At 41.7% G+C, this 14,920-nt stretch overlaps 1 long non-coding RNA gene across 1 annotated transcript in view; it reads right to left on the reverse strand.

Annotated features, from left to right (window-relative positions):
- Positions 1-402: 402 nt before the first annotated feature.
- Positions 403-14,920, reverse strand: part of LOC132823708 (uncharacterized) — a 29,017-nt gene continuing 14,499 nt past the window's right edge. The window contains exons 2-3 of the long non-coding RNA XR_009645578.1: positions 7,297-7,403; positions 403-1,980 (exon numbers count right to left, since the gene is read on the reverse strand). This is a non-coding gene — a long non-coding RNA (uncharacterized LOC132823708). The remainder of the gene's footprint in view (positions 1,981-7,296; positions 7,404-14,920) is intronic.

Below are 14,920 nucleotides of genomic sequence, written 5' to 3' on the forward strand. Positions count from 1 at the left end.
AACTCAATTCCCATTAACTATCTGTCAACTTATCCTTCCACATTATCACAGGCATCTCATTTGGTTTATGTACTAACCATTTGACAGCAGCTTTCAGGACGCAGCAGCTGACAGTGAAATGTAGGCATAGTTTGCCTTCCCGCAATTGTTTTTCACAACGAAAGAAATGTCAGCATGAAAGTATAGCTTTCCTTTTCAGAAGGATCCCTGATCAGAATCTCTTGTCAGAAAAGTGAAGTTCCCACATTTCGTAAAAAGGACGGGCCAGTTGGAAATCCGTGTGTGATTGCCATCCCTCAGAAAATGTAACCTAAGATCTTCCATGAACCAATGCAATCAGACAGTGCTTTAGAATTTAAGTTTTTAAAGAAATTATACAAAAGCTTTCATTGATACATTTATTGCAAGATTGAAAATAAGTGCAGGAGTAGGCCATTAGGCCCTTCAAGCCTGTACTACCATTCAATATGATCGTGCTAATCATGCAATTCCAGTATCCCGTTCCCAGTTTCTCTCTGTACCCTTTGAATGATGACCTGTTACTGTTTGATTAACACAGCTCCAAATAGATATTGTAGTGATCATAACAAGGTTAGCCAGCTGGACTCCATAGAAAATGGGTTCCCTGATAGGGACTGTTAATGCCCTCCAATCAGGGAGCTCTGGCTGACATATTAAAAGGATGAACATCAATAATACTGACATTCTAGTAGCTGACTCTGTATGTGGCAGTCCTAAGCCCATGGACTGTTCATGTGGAAATAAAGGGTGAATGTGTGATGACATATCAGCCTCTGTGGAGTTATTTCAAGGATAATGCTAAAAGTAAGCATTTATAGCCCACATTCCTGTGGGCAACTTAATTTTAAAGAACCAAATTGAGTTTATCAGGTGAGCCTTTGAAATGATGAGGGTTTAACCTGGTACTCACTGAGCCAGCAAAAAACCTGCATAGTCACCTTTGAGGACGATCAGCTGAGTCACGAGCCAGTCAGGCAGGTGATAGGCCACTAAAGGGCTTTCCACAGGATCAGGGCCCCAGGCAGGAAACTCTGCCCACTCAGCCAATCCCAGACCAGCTTCTTTTGCACAGCAACATCACCAGAACAATAATAGCTTAATCTTTAAAACCTTCTCAAAGGCTGGAAAACAACTAATGTGAAACTTCAAAATAACCTTCTCCTTACTTGTACATATACATTTAACAATTTTTATTAGTGTTTTCTCTTCAAGTAATTTTTTTCCTCTGAGAAAGTTGCTGTCACAGTAATTCATGTTGTGTTTTGTGGTGTCTTTTGTACTTATCCTTTATTGTAGACAGTTCTTTCCCACTCGTGGGAGATAGACAAATGGGTGATTAAAAAACAACAAAAGCTGAAGAAATGTAGAAAGGACAACCTTGTGATGATGACTTAGCTGGACAGGGGTTAAAAAGATGTGTATTTTTGCTTTGAACATTTACAAAAAATAATTATTTTTCAACTGGGTGTGACAAGTTAAGAGCTGAGACCATTTTGAATGATTGAATGCTGAGGGGTTTTTATAGTCAAACATTGAGCTCTTCTGAACCTTGCAATAACTGCCTTAAAATATGAGAAATCCACAAGACAGACTTGGGGGAGAGGTAAATACAACTGCCTGACAACAATCCCTGTTGAGAGGTGACTGGATAAATAAATGTGCAACTTGTGTCAGACATCCTGAAGTGAGTGGCAACAACATGAATGGCATACCACACATTATAAACATCAGAGGGTCAAGAGAATACATATGAGTAGCAGAGTGGTCTGGACACCCACTAATGTCGCAAAAAGATTTAAGTTGATTGTTTAACCCATTGAGGATGGAGTTGAAAAGGGTGGCACTGGAAAAGCACGGCCAGTCAGGCAGCATCCGAGGAGCGGGAGAATCAACATTTCGAGCATGAGCTCTTCATCAGGACCTTTTCACATGGGAACGTCAATTTTCAGTCTTGTGAGCCTTGGGAGGAACGTTACATAAACGCATTAGAAATTATCGATAGAGGAATTTGATTACATTACATATTTGTTGTTGAAAGTGACAGTAAGATCAGAATGCTAAGGAGAGACTGCCCAGGCAAAAGAGGGGGAATAGTGGAAATTCACCATGGTGATTCGTTCAAGTAGATTGTGAGCATTTTACAAAATCTGTTAATAAATCTATACATAATCTCTTTATTAACCACACAAAATGTGCTAACTCAACTTGTTTTGAATTTAACTATTTCTTGAAATGTCTCAAACTTTTGTGCTAGTGTGGCTTACTACATCAAGCAATTGGACTGAAACAACCAAATCAACTTAACAGATAGCTCAGGTAATGGTGCATTGCCCATCTCATGAGTTTAATGACCAATCTCTCCAACCAGCTGAATGGTTCAGCAACATTCATGCCACTGGTTTGAGAGAGAGCTCTGATGTGTCTTCTATTGCATTTAATACTTCATTTTAATGTTTTCAAATGTTATGTAATTGGCCACTTATGTAATTTGGACGAGGAAATATTTTTTCACTCGAAGGGTCGTCATTCTGAGGAATTCTCGACTCCAGAAAGCTGTGGAAGCCAAGTCACTGAATATATTCAATAAAAAGAGAAAGGCATTTTTAGATTTCAAAGCCATTAGGGGATATGAGAGAAAGTGGGAACATGACATTGAGATAGGGGATCAGTCATGCTCCTATTAAATGGTGGAGCAGGCTTGAAGGGCCAAAAGGCCTACTCCTGCTCATTGTTTCTTTTTTTCTATGACCACTTACCAGCTCCTGAGGTAATTTGCTAGTAAGGATAATTGATAAACATCTAGAAATACTTTTGAAGCTCACTGGATGTAAATACATTAAACAATGGAAATCATCAGGTCTGGACCTTCTGTTTTTGTGGAATTGAAATCTTTCTGTAGGGTAGTGAGAATTCTGCCCCTTGGGCCTTGGCCCCAGTAGATATTCCATTCCTGGGATCATGTATGAATTGTACAAGCTCTCTCTAGGCACTGGAGTATTAACTGCTCACGTGATGTGGTCACCATGCCTCTCCTATTCTCACGCCCCAACTCATCCTTTACAGTCACCACCTCTCCTGCCTTGCCATACTATCGCTTCTCTCCCAATTACCATCTATCTCCTTTGCCACTTCCCTCCCACACACTGCCTCTGCCTCTCTCACTTTCCCTCACACTCACTGCCTCTCCCACCTCATTGCATCGCTCCCATTTGCTGTCTCTCCCGCTTATCACTTCCCTCCCAAACTCTCCCACTTGCCCCTTGTCTCCATCTCACTGCTTCCTTCACAATCCTCCTATCTACCTTTTCTCCTGCTTGCTAAGCACCAGTAACTGGGAGATTTCAGGATAGACGTGGCAAGGAGAGAGATGGAACAAATGGGAGGATTGCAGCAAGTAGGCATGGTGAAGGGAACAGTACGTTATTCATGTGGGGGGGGGGTTGGGAGAGTTAGCAAGTTTGGGCGGCACAGTGGCTCAGTGGTTAGCACTGCCGCCTCACTGCACCAGGGTCCTGGGTTCAATTCCCGCCTGTCAGCGTGGAGTTTGCGCATTTTCCCTGTGTCTGCATGGGTTTCCTCCAGATGCTCTGGTTTTCTCCCAAGATGTGCAGGTCAGGTGAATTGGCCATGCTAAATTGCCCACAGTATTCGGAGAAAGTGAGCGCTGCAGATGCTGGAGACCAGAGTTGAAAAATGTGGTGCTGGAAAAACACAGCAGGCTAGGCAGCATCCGAGAAGCAGGAGAATCAACGTTTCGGGCATAAGCCCTTCTTCAAGAATGAAGCTGCCCACAATGTTAGTCAGGGTTAATTATAGGGTAGGGGAATGGGTTTGGGTGTGTTTCTCTTCGGAGGGACGGTGTGGACTTGTTGGGCCAAAGGGCCTGCTTCCACACTGTAAAATCTAAAATCTAAAATGCAATGAGCTGGACTGATGAGAAGGATGTAAATTATTAGGATTTGCTAAGTTATTAAAACCTGGTCATTAGAAGCATAAAGAAAGCATAAAGTTTTATTTCATGCATCAATTCATCAATCCAAATCAAGAATTTTATTTCCTTTGTCAAGGAAGTGGAGAATTTTATTTAATGTCTCAAGGAATAGATACAAGTTAGTTTCTAAAGGGCAACTGAAAAGTGATTTGGAGATGCTAGTGTTGGACTGGGGTGTACAAAGTTAAAAATCACACAACACCAGGTTATAATCCAACAGGTTTAATTGGAAGCACTAGCTTTCGGAGCACCGCTCCTTCATTGGGTGGTTGCAGCCATTCAAAAGCTAGTGTGCTTCCAATTAAAGCTGTTGGACTATAACCTGGTGTTGTGTGATTTTTAACTGAAAAATGTGTGGTGGTAAGTTTCTCTTCTTTAAGTTTCATGTAAAATTACCTTAATTATGTTAATTATCCCTGATTTAATATTGTTTATTCCAAATCTCTGCTAACTTTTTGAAAATAAATTGTAAATAATATATTACATTATTTTTGTTTCTACTGGTGATGGACATTCACACTTTACTTTGGTATTAGTGCACATAACAACTTGCACTCCACACAGACAGAAACAATTAAAAGAGATCATTGGCCTCCATCAGCTGTTATCTGCTTGTGGGGAGGGGGCTTGGGATTAGATATATTGTTTGAAATGGAATGGCCCGGGTTCTCTATGACTCATCATCAACACCCCAAGAGTTGTTGAAGCAATCTAACTAAATTGTTACCTGCAGTTAAAATTAAAGGCAAAATTCTTACTTGCAGTTGTAAGACCATAAGATATAGGAGCAGAAATTAGGCCATTTAGCTTATCAAGTCTGCTCAATCGTGGCTGATAAGTTTCTCAACCCCATTCTCCCACTTTCTCCCTGTGACGCTTGATCCCCTTGATACTTTTGAACCTATCCATCTCCATCTTAAATATACTCAATGACCTGGCCTCCACAGCCTTCTGTGGCAGTGAATTCCAAAGATTCACCACTCCCTTTATCTCTGTTCTAAAAGGTCTTCCCTTTACTCTAAGGCTGTGCCCTCAGGTCCTAATCTCCCCTATCAATGGAAACTTTTTCCCAACATCTGCTCTGTCCAGGCCATTAAGTTTCAATTAGATCCTCCTCTTCTTTCTACACTCCATCGAGTATAAACCCAGAGTCCTCAAACCTTCCTCATATGTTAAGCTTTTCATGCCTGGAACCATTCTTGTCCAGGGCCAATACATCTTTCCTGAGATATGGGGCCCAGAACTGCGCACACTACTCCAAATGTGGTCTGACCAGAGCCTTATAGAGCCTCAGAAGTACATACCTGCTTCTATATTTAGGTCGTCTCAAAATAAATGCTTTCATTATATTTGCTTTCCTAACTACTGCCTCAACCTGCAAGTTTACCTTGATAGATTCCTGGACTAGAACTCCCAAATATCTTTGTACTCAGACCTCTAAATTTTCTCCCCATTTAGAAAATAGCCCATGCTTCTATGCTTCTGATCTCACACTTTCCCACATTGTATTCCAGCTGCCACTAGTTTGGCCATTCTCCTACCTGTCAAAATCCTTCTTCAGCTCCCCACCTCCTCAATACTACCTGTCCCTCTAACTAGTTGCAGAAGAGAATGCAAAGTTGGTTGGATGGTGCGTCTGTGATACAGAATAATAGTAATAACAGGTTCAGTTCCTTCACTGGGGAAGTTACCATGAAGGGCTCTCCTTCTCAACCTCTCCCTTCACCTGAGGCCTGCTGACCCTCAGGTTAAACCACCATTAGTTGTCTGTCTATAGCTCTATTCCTGGGAAGACTATATGACTTTATCTTTTTCATATGACTAACAGAATGGCTACCTCCATGTCTCTGGGTGCTGGTTTGCACAGTAGGAGACTCTGAGATCTGTTGTTCAGCCCTTAAGCTGATAACAGTATGTTTGGGCAGGGCAATTGATGTTTCTTTTGGAAGGTGGCACGGGGGAAAGGTCATGGTTCTTGGCATGGAGTGAATGTAGGTTCCTTGAACTGCCTAGGCTCAGATTTCATTTTCTTCAACATTGCAACAGAGAGCTGCAAATATGATCATGGCAGAAATGGATTTACCTTTTAATTTAAGCTAAACCTGTTGTCTTCATATTGAAATACTGGCCTGGAATATTTCTAAAATGTAGGTGTCTGCAAATATACTGTCCTTGAGGATGCTTGCTGGTCTCTAAGTAAGATGCTTTTATTTCTAAAGTAGTGTTGCATTCCTTTATTCTATAAAGTACATTCTCAAACATAACTTTCTAATATAGTGTTTACAACCACTGTCTCCAAATGTTCATTCTAGACTGGTGTCTTCTCTCTTACTGATGTCAGAGTCATCAGAGTCAGAGTCAAGTGTACAATTATAGTGTCATGATTTACATGAATCCCATTGTACTACAGTAACCAGCAAGAGGGAGTCGCTCCTGCCACCATCGGCCTGAGGAAGGAATTTGAGGCAGCTGCTTGTCGATGCCCAGGGTGTGTGCTCAGCAGATCGTCTTTCGGGAGTTTCCAGTGTCAAGGGCAGACTGGGAGACTGTGCTCTGAGCTGGGAACGGGCTATGAATTCAGCAGCAACTGCTTTAAATGGACACTCTCTGATTCCACTGGGATCCCAGGCTTAGCAAGCCAATTCTAAACAAGAACAGTAACACGACATAATTATGTTTATTTACATGTATGAAAGAATGCACCCCCTCCTGTTTGTGTTGGAGCTTTGGACCTTGCTCTCCAAATTAGCTCAACTGCTTCTGCCTCACTATCAAAATTCCATGTCATCATATCTGCTGTCACCTTTCGGAATATGTCTATCTGGAAAGTAGCATCACTCCCTAACCATGGTGATACTGGACACTGAGGTTGACAAGACATCCCTGACATCCTGTGACAGCTAACATTGCTCCACGATTTGTATGTTATTCAAATACTCCAGCAATATCGAATATATCGTTTGTCTCATTTCTTCCAACAGAAAATGGCTTGACATAACAAAGAGCACTCAGAGCAGCTTAAAAGCAATTTCCTCCCTACATCAGTTGTAGTTTTGTTGGTTTCCTGTAGATCTAGCAGAAAATGTGCCTTGAGGACTCATCAATCATTTTTCTTTAAGATATTTTGACAGTTTATTAGGAGCTAGCTTTCAGGTTAACAAGACAGGGCATTTTGGAAATTGGTAGAAGAAATACTTGATGGGGGAATAAAAGCTGTATTTTAGAAACCTCATCCTGGTAGTAATAAATGTTTACTGAAGTAAAATACTGTTGGACCAACTCACTGCTTCACAGAAAAACATGAAAAGATAATCATTACTCAGGTGGATCTAAAAGGATACAGTTTTGGATTTTGCTGGAACATAGTCACACTGAGTCTCTTCTCCATCTCCTGCAGAGCAAGCAGAACAAATGATGGATTAGCTGTTGTTTGGCTGAACATTAAATGTCTTTTTCATTCAATTGAATTTTTGTTAGAGGCAATAAGCACATTTATCATTGGTTATTCTGCCGTCTCTTCTTTCTATGTTTTAATAGAATGTTCACAGGAAAACTACTCCAAGTGATTCTTCAAATTGAGTGACCAGTACATGCCACAGTTGTTGGGAGAAATCCATAAATAGTTCAGACGGTGTTTAATTCAACTGAAATATTTTTTATTCAATTTATTGATTACTTCATAAGCAATTATTAAAAAATCCTTTTCAAATAAATTTATCTTGTAGTTTAGTATACAAAACTCTCCAGAACCTTTTTTTTACAAGATGTAGGCATCACTAGCAAGGCAAATGTTTATTATCCATCCCTTGAGAAGATGATAATGAGCTGCTTTGAATAGCAGCAGTCTATGAAGGAATAGTGCCAGTATAATTTCAAATCAAGATGGTGTGTGACCTGGAACATAACTTGCTGCTAATTGTGTTCCCACACATCCATTGTCCTCCTTCTGGGTAGTTGAGGTGGAGAATTTAGCATGTTCTGTCCAAAACGACTTGGTATATTTCCAGCACATACTGGAAATGGAGCACACTGCAATATGGTGAGTTGGTGAATGTTTAAGCTGGTTGACTGACAGTTACTTAAGCTATCTGCTTTGTCCTGGGCGGAATTGACATTTTTGTATGTCATTTGAGCTACACTCATCCAGGTTAGGAGAACAAATTCTATCACACTATTCACTTTCTAGGAGTAAATAGTGAAAAATCTTTGGAGAGTCAAATTAATTGCCACAAAGTGCCCTGCTTCTGATGCATTCTTTCATAAAGTTTTATGTGATCAGTCCAAAGAAGATTCTGATCAATTATATTGATAGTGTACGGTTCAGAGATGTGAATGCTTTGGATAGCAAGATTGTCTCTTGTTGTAGATATTTATTACCTGGTGTTGTATCTGCTACTATGAAGACTATTACTTGCTTGTAGTTGGCATATTAGTTGCTACAAATTGGAAGATCGCTGTTGTAACCCCCTTGTTCAAGAAAGGATCAATACAAAAGATGGAAAATTATAGGCCAATTAGCCTAACCTCGGTTGTTGGTAAAATTCTAGAATCCATCATTAAGGATGAGGTTTCTAAATTCTTAGAAGAGCAGAGTCTGATTAGAACAAGTCAACATGGATTTAGTAAAAGGAGGTCATGCCTGACAAACCTGGTGGAATTCTTTGAAGAGGTGACAAGTAGGTTAGACCAGGGAAACCCAGTGGATGTGGTCTATCTAGACTTCCAAAAGGCCTTTGATAAGGTGCCACACGGGAGGCTGCTGAGCAAGGTGAGGGCCCATGGTGTTCGAGGTGAGCTACTGGGATGGGTTGAGGATTGGCTGTCTGACAGAAGGCAGAGAGTTGGGATAAAAGGTTCTTTTTCAGAATGGCAGCCGGTGACGAGCGATGTCCCGCAGGGTTCAGTGTTCGCATTATATATTAATGATCTGGATGAAGGGACTGAGGGCATTCTAGCGAAGTTTGCAGATGATACGAAGTTAGGTGGACAGGCAGGTAGTACTGAGGAAGTGGGGAGGCTACAGAAGGATCTAGACAGTTTGGGAGAGTGGTCCAGGAAATGGCTGATGGAATTCAACGTGAGCAAATGAGAGGTCTTGCACTTTGGCAAAAAGAATAAAAGCATAGACTACTTTCTAAACGGTGAGAAAATTCATAAAGCCAAAGTACAAAGGGATCTGGGAGTGCTAGTCGAGGATTCTCTAAAGGTAAACATGTAGGTTGAGTCTGTGATTAAGAAAGCGACTGCAATGTTGTCACTTATCTCAAGAGGGTTGGAATATTAAAGCACCGTTGTGCTACTTAGACTTTATAAAGCTCTGGTTAGGCCCCATTTGGAGTACAGTGTCCAGTTTTGGTCCCCACACCTCAGGAAGGACATACTGACACTGGAACGTGTCCAGCGGAGATTCACACGGATGATCCCTGGTATGGTTGGTCTAACATATGAGGAACGGCTGAGGATCCTGGGAATGTATTCATTGGAGTTTAGAAGATTAAGGGGTGACTTAATAGAGATGTACAAGATAATACATGGCTTAGAAAGGATGGACACTAGGAAATTGTTTCCGTTAGGCGAGGAAACTAGGATCTGTGGACACAGCCTTAAAATTAGAGGGGGTCAATTCAGAACAGAAATGCGGAGACATTTCTTCAGCCAGAGAGTGGTGGGCCTGTGGAATTCATTGCCGCAGAGTGTAGTGGAGGCCGGGGAGCTAAATGTCTTCAAGGCAGAGATTGATAGATTCTTGTTGTCTCGAGGAATTAAGGGCTACAGGGAGAATGCGGGTAAGTGGAGTTGAAATGCCCATCAGCCATGATTGAATGGCGGAGTGGACTCGATGGGCTGAATGGCCTTACTTCTGCTCCTATGTCTTAGGGTCTTATGGTCTTATGGTCTAAATCTCTTTTCTTGACTGGGTCTAAGGGTTTGAAAATGTGTTGCTGGAAAAGCACAGCAGGTCAGGCAGCATCCAAAGAGCAGGAGAATCGACATTTCGGGCTGAGCCCTTCTTCAGGAATGGGCTTCCTGAAGAAGGGCTCATGCCGGAATGGACTTCCTGAAGAAGGGCTCATGCCCGAAATGTCGATTCTCCTGCTCTTTGGATGCTGCCTGACCTGCTGTGCTTTTCCAGCAACACATTTTCAGGTCTGATCTCCAGCATCTGCAGTCCTCACTTTCTCCTGGGTCTAAGGGTTTACCTAGTCTACATAGATGGAGAAAAACCATTGGTGAGTCTTGATGAAAACACACTCCTTTCTTAAGCAAGTTTTATTTATTGCATCATAACAATCAGGGACAAGTAATTTAGATATTGTTACTAAGAAATATGAGAATTAAGATATAGGTCTTCACATCACAAGATCCAAAAATGTTGTGCCTTTCCCCTGCCAGGCCCTTATGACATCATCAGGTTGGGGGGAGCTTAGTTCAATTCCCAAAATTAACCCTTTCAAAGCCATTATCTTATAAAGCACTTGATACTTGCTACTTGCCATATACTAGTCCAAACTTGAATATTGTCCAGATCTTGCTGCGTGAAAGCATAACTGTTTATTACCTGTTATAGGCATTTTGAAATTATAATCTGTTAAATTAAGGTATTCAGAACTACGTTCATAAGTGGCCAAAGGGTGGGGTGGGCTGTGGGGTGTGGGGGAAGGGGAGGTTGAGGGGTAACGGCAGCGGCACGGTGGCTCAGTGGTTAGCACTATTGCCTCACAGCACCAGGGTCCCAGGTTCGATTCCAGCCTCGGGTAACTGTCCTGTGTGGAGTTTGCACATTGTCCCCATGTTTGTGTGGGTTTCCTTCGGGTGTTCCAGTTTCCTCCCACAGTCCAAAGATGTGCAGGTTAGGTGAATTGGCCATGCTAAATTGCCCGGAGTGTTAGATGCATTAGTCAGAGGGGAATGGGTGGGTCACTCTTCAGAGGTTCGGTGTGGACTTGTTGCGCTGAAGGGCCTGTTTCCACACTGTAAGAAATCTAGTAAGAATGGCCCAGTCTTCCAGCATTCTTTAATGCTGGTTCAGTGACCTTTGTTCTCACTGAATTTTGTTTCATTGGACAGTTTGCCTAATTTGAGCAAACTGCTTTCCCAAGCACAAGGAGAATGGTAAAGGAGTGTAACACCATAAATACAGCCTGTACAGAACAAACATGGGGAGTGTGTGAGGGGGAAGGTGGTGCAGCTTCACTTTCATTTTCAAAAGTGTAGAGGAAGGCTTACTCTCTACCTAACCCAGTGTTGTTACTGTCCTGGGAAAGTTTGATGGGGACAGGTATGATGGAGCTTTAATTCCAGTTTAATAAAGAAAGCTTTATTCTGTATCGAACTGCATGCTGTGCCTGTCCTGGGAGTGTTTGATGGAGACAGTGTTGAGACAGTTTACTTTTAGTTCACTTTCAGTTTAAAAGAGTAGGGGAAGCTTAACTTTGTATCTAACCCCATGCTGTCCCTGTCCTGGGAGTCTTTGATAATGATTATATTGAGAGAGCTTTACTTGCCATTCAGAACAGTAGAGGAAGCTTGAATTTCAGTTTAGCATAGTAGTGAGAGCTTTATACAATATTAAAAAAGAGCAGGAACATACCTCTCGGCCTGCCAAGCCTGTGCAATTCCAATCCTTGTTTAGAGAATTATTGCCCAGGCATAGTTTCCAACATTCTGTTCACCTCCTGTTCATGTCTATTGAGACATGCCTTAAACATTGCTAACATGCCTATTTCCATCATCTCCACTGGTAGTGCTTTCCAGGAACCTATCACCATCTGCATGAAAACATTTCCCTACACTTCTCCCCTAAACATTTCCCCTCTCACCTTGAACCTGCGCCCTCATGTAGTTCACCTTTTCACCCTGGGAAAAAGGCCTCTGAGTTCTCCACCCTATCTATGCCTCTCATAATTTTGCCTATCTCTATCAGTTCGTCCCTCGGTTTCTGAGTTTTCAATGAAAACAATCCAAGTTTATCCCACCTCTCCTCATAACTAAAACCCTCCAGACCAGGCAAAATCCTGGCAAACCTTCTCAGGCCACAGTCCAAAGGTATCTCCATCCTTCTGGTAGTCTGGTGACCAGAACTGCACACAATACTCTAATCTGTATCTAACCCTGAGCTGTCCCTGACCTCAGAACGTTCGAGGGGGTGATTTTGAGAAAATTTCACTTTCAGTTTAAAAGAGTAGAAGGAGTTTTACTCTGTGTCTAACCCTTTATTGTACATGCCTTAATTTTCTGATGGGCGATAGTGTGGAGGGAGCTTTAGTGTGGAGGAACCTCAAGCTGTGTTTGGCCTGGGAGTGAGTGACTGGAGTACTGTTGAGGGAGCTTCACTTTCATGTCCAAAAGAGCAGAATGAGCTTTACCCTGTATTAAACCCTGTATAGTTCCTGTCCCAGGAGTGTTTGATGGGGATGGTGTCATGCGCACTTTACTTTCAATTTAGAAGGCTAACTGAAGCTTTACTCTGTAACTAACCCTATATTGTCTCCATCCTGGGAGTTTTTGACAGAGTCAATGTCAAGGAGCTGTACTTACAGTCTAAAAGAGTAGTGGAAGCATTAGTCTGTAACGAACCCTGTGTTGTATCTGTACCAGGAGTGTTTGGTGGGGACAGTGTAAGGAGAGCTTTACTTTCAGTTTAAAGAGTAGAATAATTGTGGTAGGAGGTGGCCAATCACAGGAATCCACTGCCTCAGTACCTTGTAGAAGGGAGTAAGTGAAAATGGCATGCTGCACGATAAGAAAGGGTGCTGAATGAAAGCAGATTAATGGGTTCCCACGCACTGGAAGTAAATGGCTGCACCATAAGTGCAGCATTCAGCCCCTGCCATGTTACCACATCACCACTGCTGCCTGAAAAGCACTAACCTCTTGCTTCTCAAACCCAAAATTTCTAAAATTTCTCTATTTACTTAGCTGCTGAATTGAATTCAACCATGTTTTCTGACAAATTCACTGTGGCACTCCTACGATATATATATATATAAAACAATGCAAACTCCTCACTGAGTTGATTTGTTCAAGGGAGAAGAATACAATTTTCGTCAAGAAAGAGCCAGCACTAGCACTGAACAAATGAACAACTGACTGCTCAACTGTTATGAACAGTAGCCCTTCCAAATAACAGTCAGCTTTCTCCTGTGTGTCTGCAATTACTTGGAGTACATCCTTGGCAAACAGATATTCCTTTTCATTATATACCTGGGTCTTCAAAGATGAGGAGGCGTATGCCAGATAAAAGGAAGACTAGCTACATCACTTCATGGTCCAGTAAATACTTCAGTCACACAATCATTACCTAAATGCATCTAGTTCAGGAGTATTAGTGACTAGGGACAGAAACAAAAAGCAGGTCAAACAGTGAAGACACATAATGGGCAATGAAAGTACATGTGTAAATTCTGGATAAAAGATGAAACAGGCAGCTACTGGGTACTTTAGCTATGAACGTATACCTTGTACTTTGAGCTGGCTCTGTGTCAAGGTGTGATCATTATTCAGCAGAAAGCTTTCCTGGAGCTCTTTAAAACATCCTTTGCGTTCCCTTCACAACATTTAATTAGCCAATAGCAATATTATTCTGACATCTGTGTTAGAATGAAAGAGCATCTTGTGCAAGAGGGTCGAAAGGGCTGATGCATCTTGCTCATGAACACAATATGGAGGAGATCTCGGGTTCCAATTTAAAAGGTATTTTCATTTATAGCCTACAGAGGCTTGAAGATCAGTTGCACAATGCGATAAAGGAAAGCTTTATATTGTTAATGTTGATCAAACGTTTGACCTAAACAGGTCCTTAGTCACCTTCTTCTGGTGTAATTCAGTTCTCAAAATCACTACAGTGCAGAAAAAGGCCTTTTGGCTTATTAAGTCTTACCAATCCTCTGAAGAGCATCCCACCAGAGTCACATTCCTACTCTATCCCCATAACCCCACATTTTCCATAACTAATCCACTCTGCACATGCTTGGACACGACTGGCAAGTTAACATGGTCAATCTACCTAACCTGCACGTAAGACTATCAGACATAGGAACAGAAATTAGGCCATTCAACCCAACGAATTTCCTCTGCTATTCCCCTGCTTTATCCCCATAACCCTTGATCTCTTTGATACTCAAGAACCTATCTACCTCAGTCTTAAAAATACTCAATGACCTGGTGGCAATGGATCCATTGCCTTCTGTGGCAATGGATTCCATAGATTCACCACTCTCTGGCTGAAGAAGTTTCTCCTAGCTTAACTCTAAAAAGTCTTCCCTTTACTCCAAAGCTGTGTCCTCAGATCCTAGTCTCTCCTACTATGGAAACATCTTCTTAACACCTATTCTGACAAAGCCATTCATATTCTGTAAGTTTCAATTAGATCTCTCCTCATCCTTCTAAACATCATTGAATATCAACCTAGAGTCCTCAAACATTCCTCATATGTTAAGTGTTTTATTCCTGGCACCATTCTCATGAACCTTTCCAGGGCTAGTACATCCTTCTTGAGATATGGGTCCCAAAACTTTGCACAATATTCCAAATGTAGTCTAACCAGAGCCTTGTAGAGCCTCAGAAGTACCTCCCTGCTTTTATATTCGAGATGTCTCAAAATAAATGCAAACATTGCATTTGCCTTTCTAACTACTGACTCAACCTGCAAATTTACCTTGAGAGAATCCTGGACTAAAACTCTCAAGTCCCTTTGCACTTCTAACTTCTGAATTTTCTCCCCAATTAGAAAATAGTCCATGCCTTTATTCTTCCACCAAAGTGCATGACCTCACAATTTCCCATGTGTGTTCTATCTGCCACTTCTTTACCCACTCTCCTCACCTGTCCAAATCCTTCTGCAACCTCCCCACATCCTCAATGTTACCGGTCCCTCTACCTATCTTTTTATCATCTGCAAACTTAGCC

The sequence above is a fragment of the Hemiscyllium ocellatum genome, chromosome 17 (assembly GCF_020745735.1).
Source record: "Hemiscyllium ocellatum isolate sHemOce1 chromosome 17, sHemOce1.pat.X.cur, whole genome shotgun sequence".
NCBI lineage: Eukaryota > Metazoa > Chordata > Chondrichthyes > Orectolobiformes > Hemiscylliidae > Hemiscyllium > Hemiscyllium ocellatum.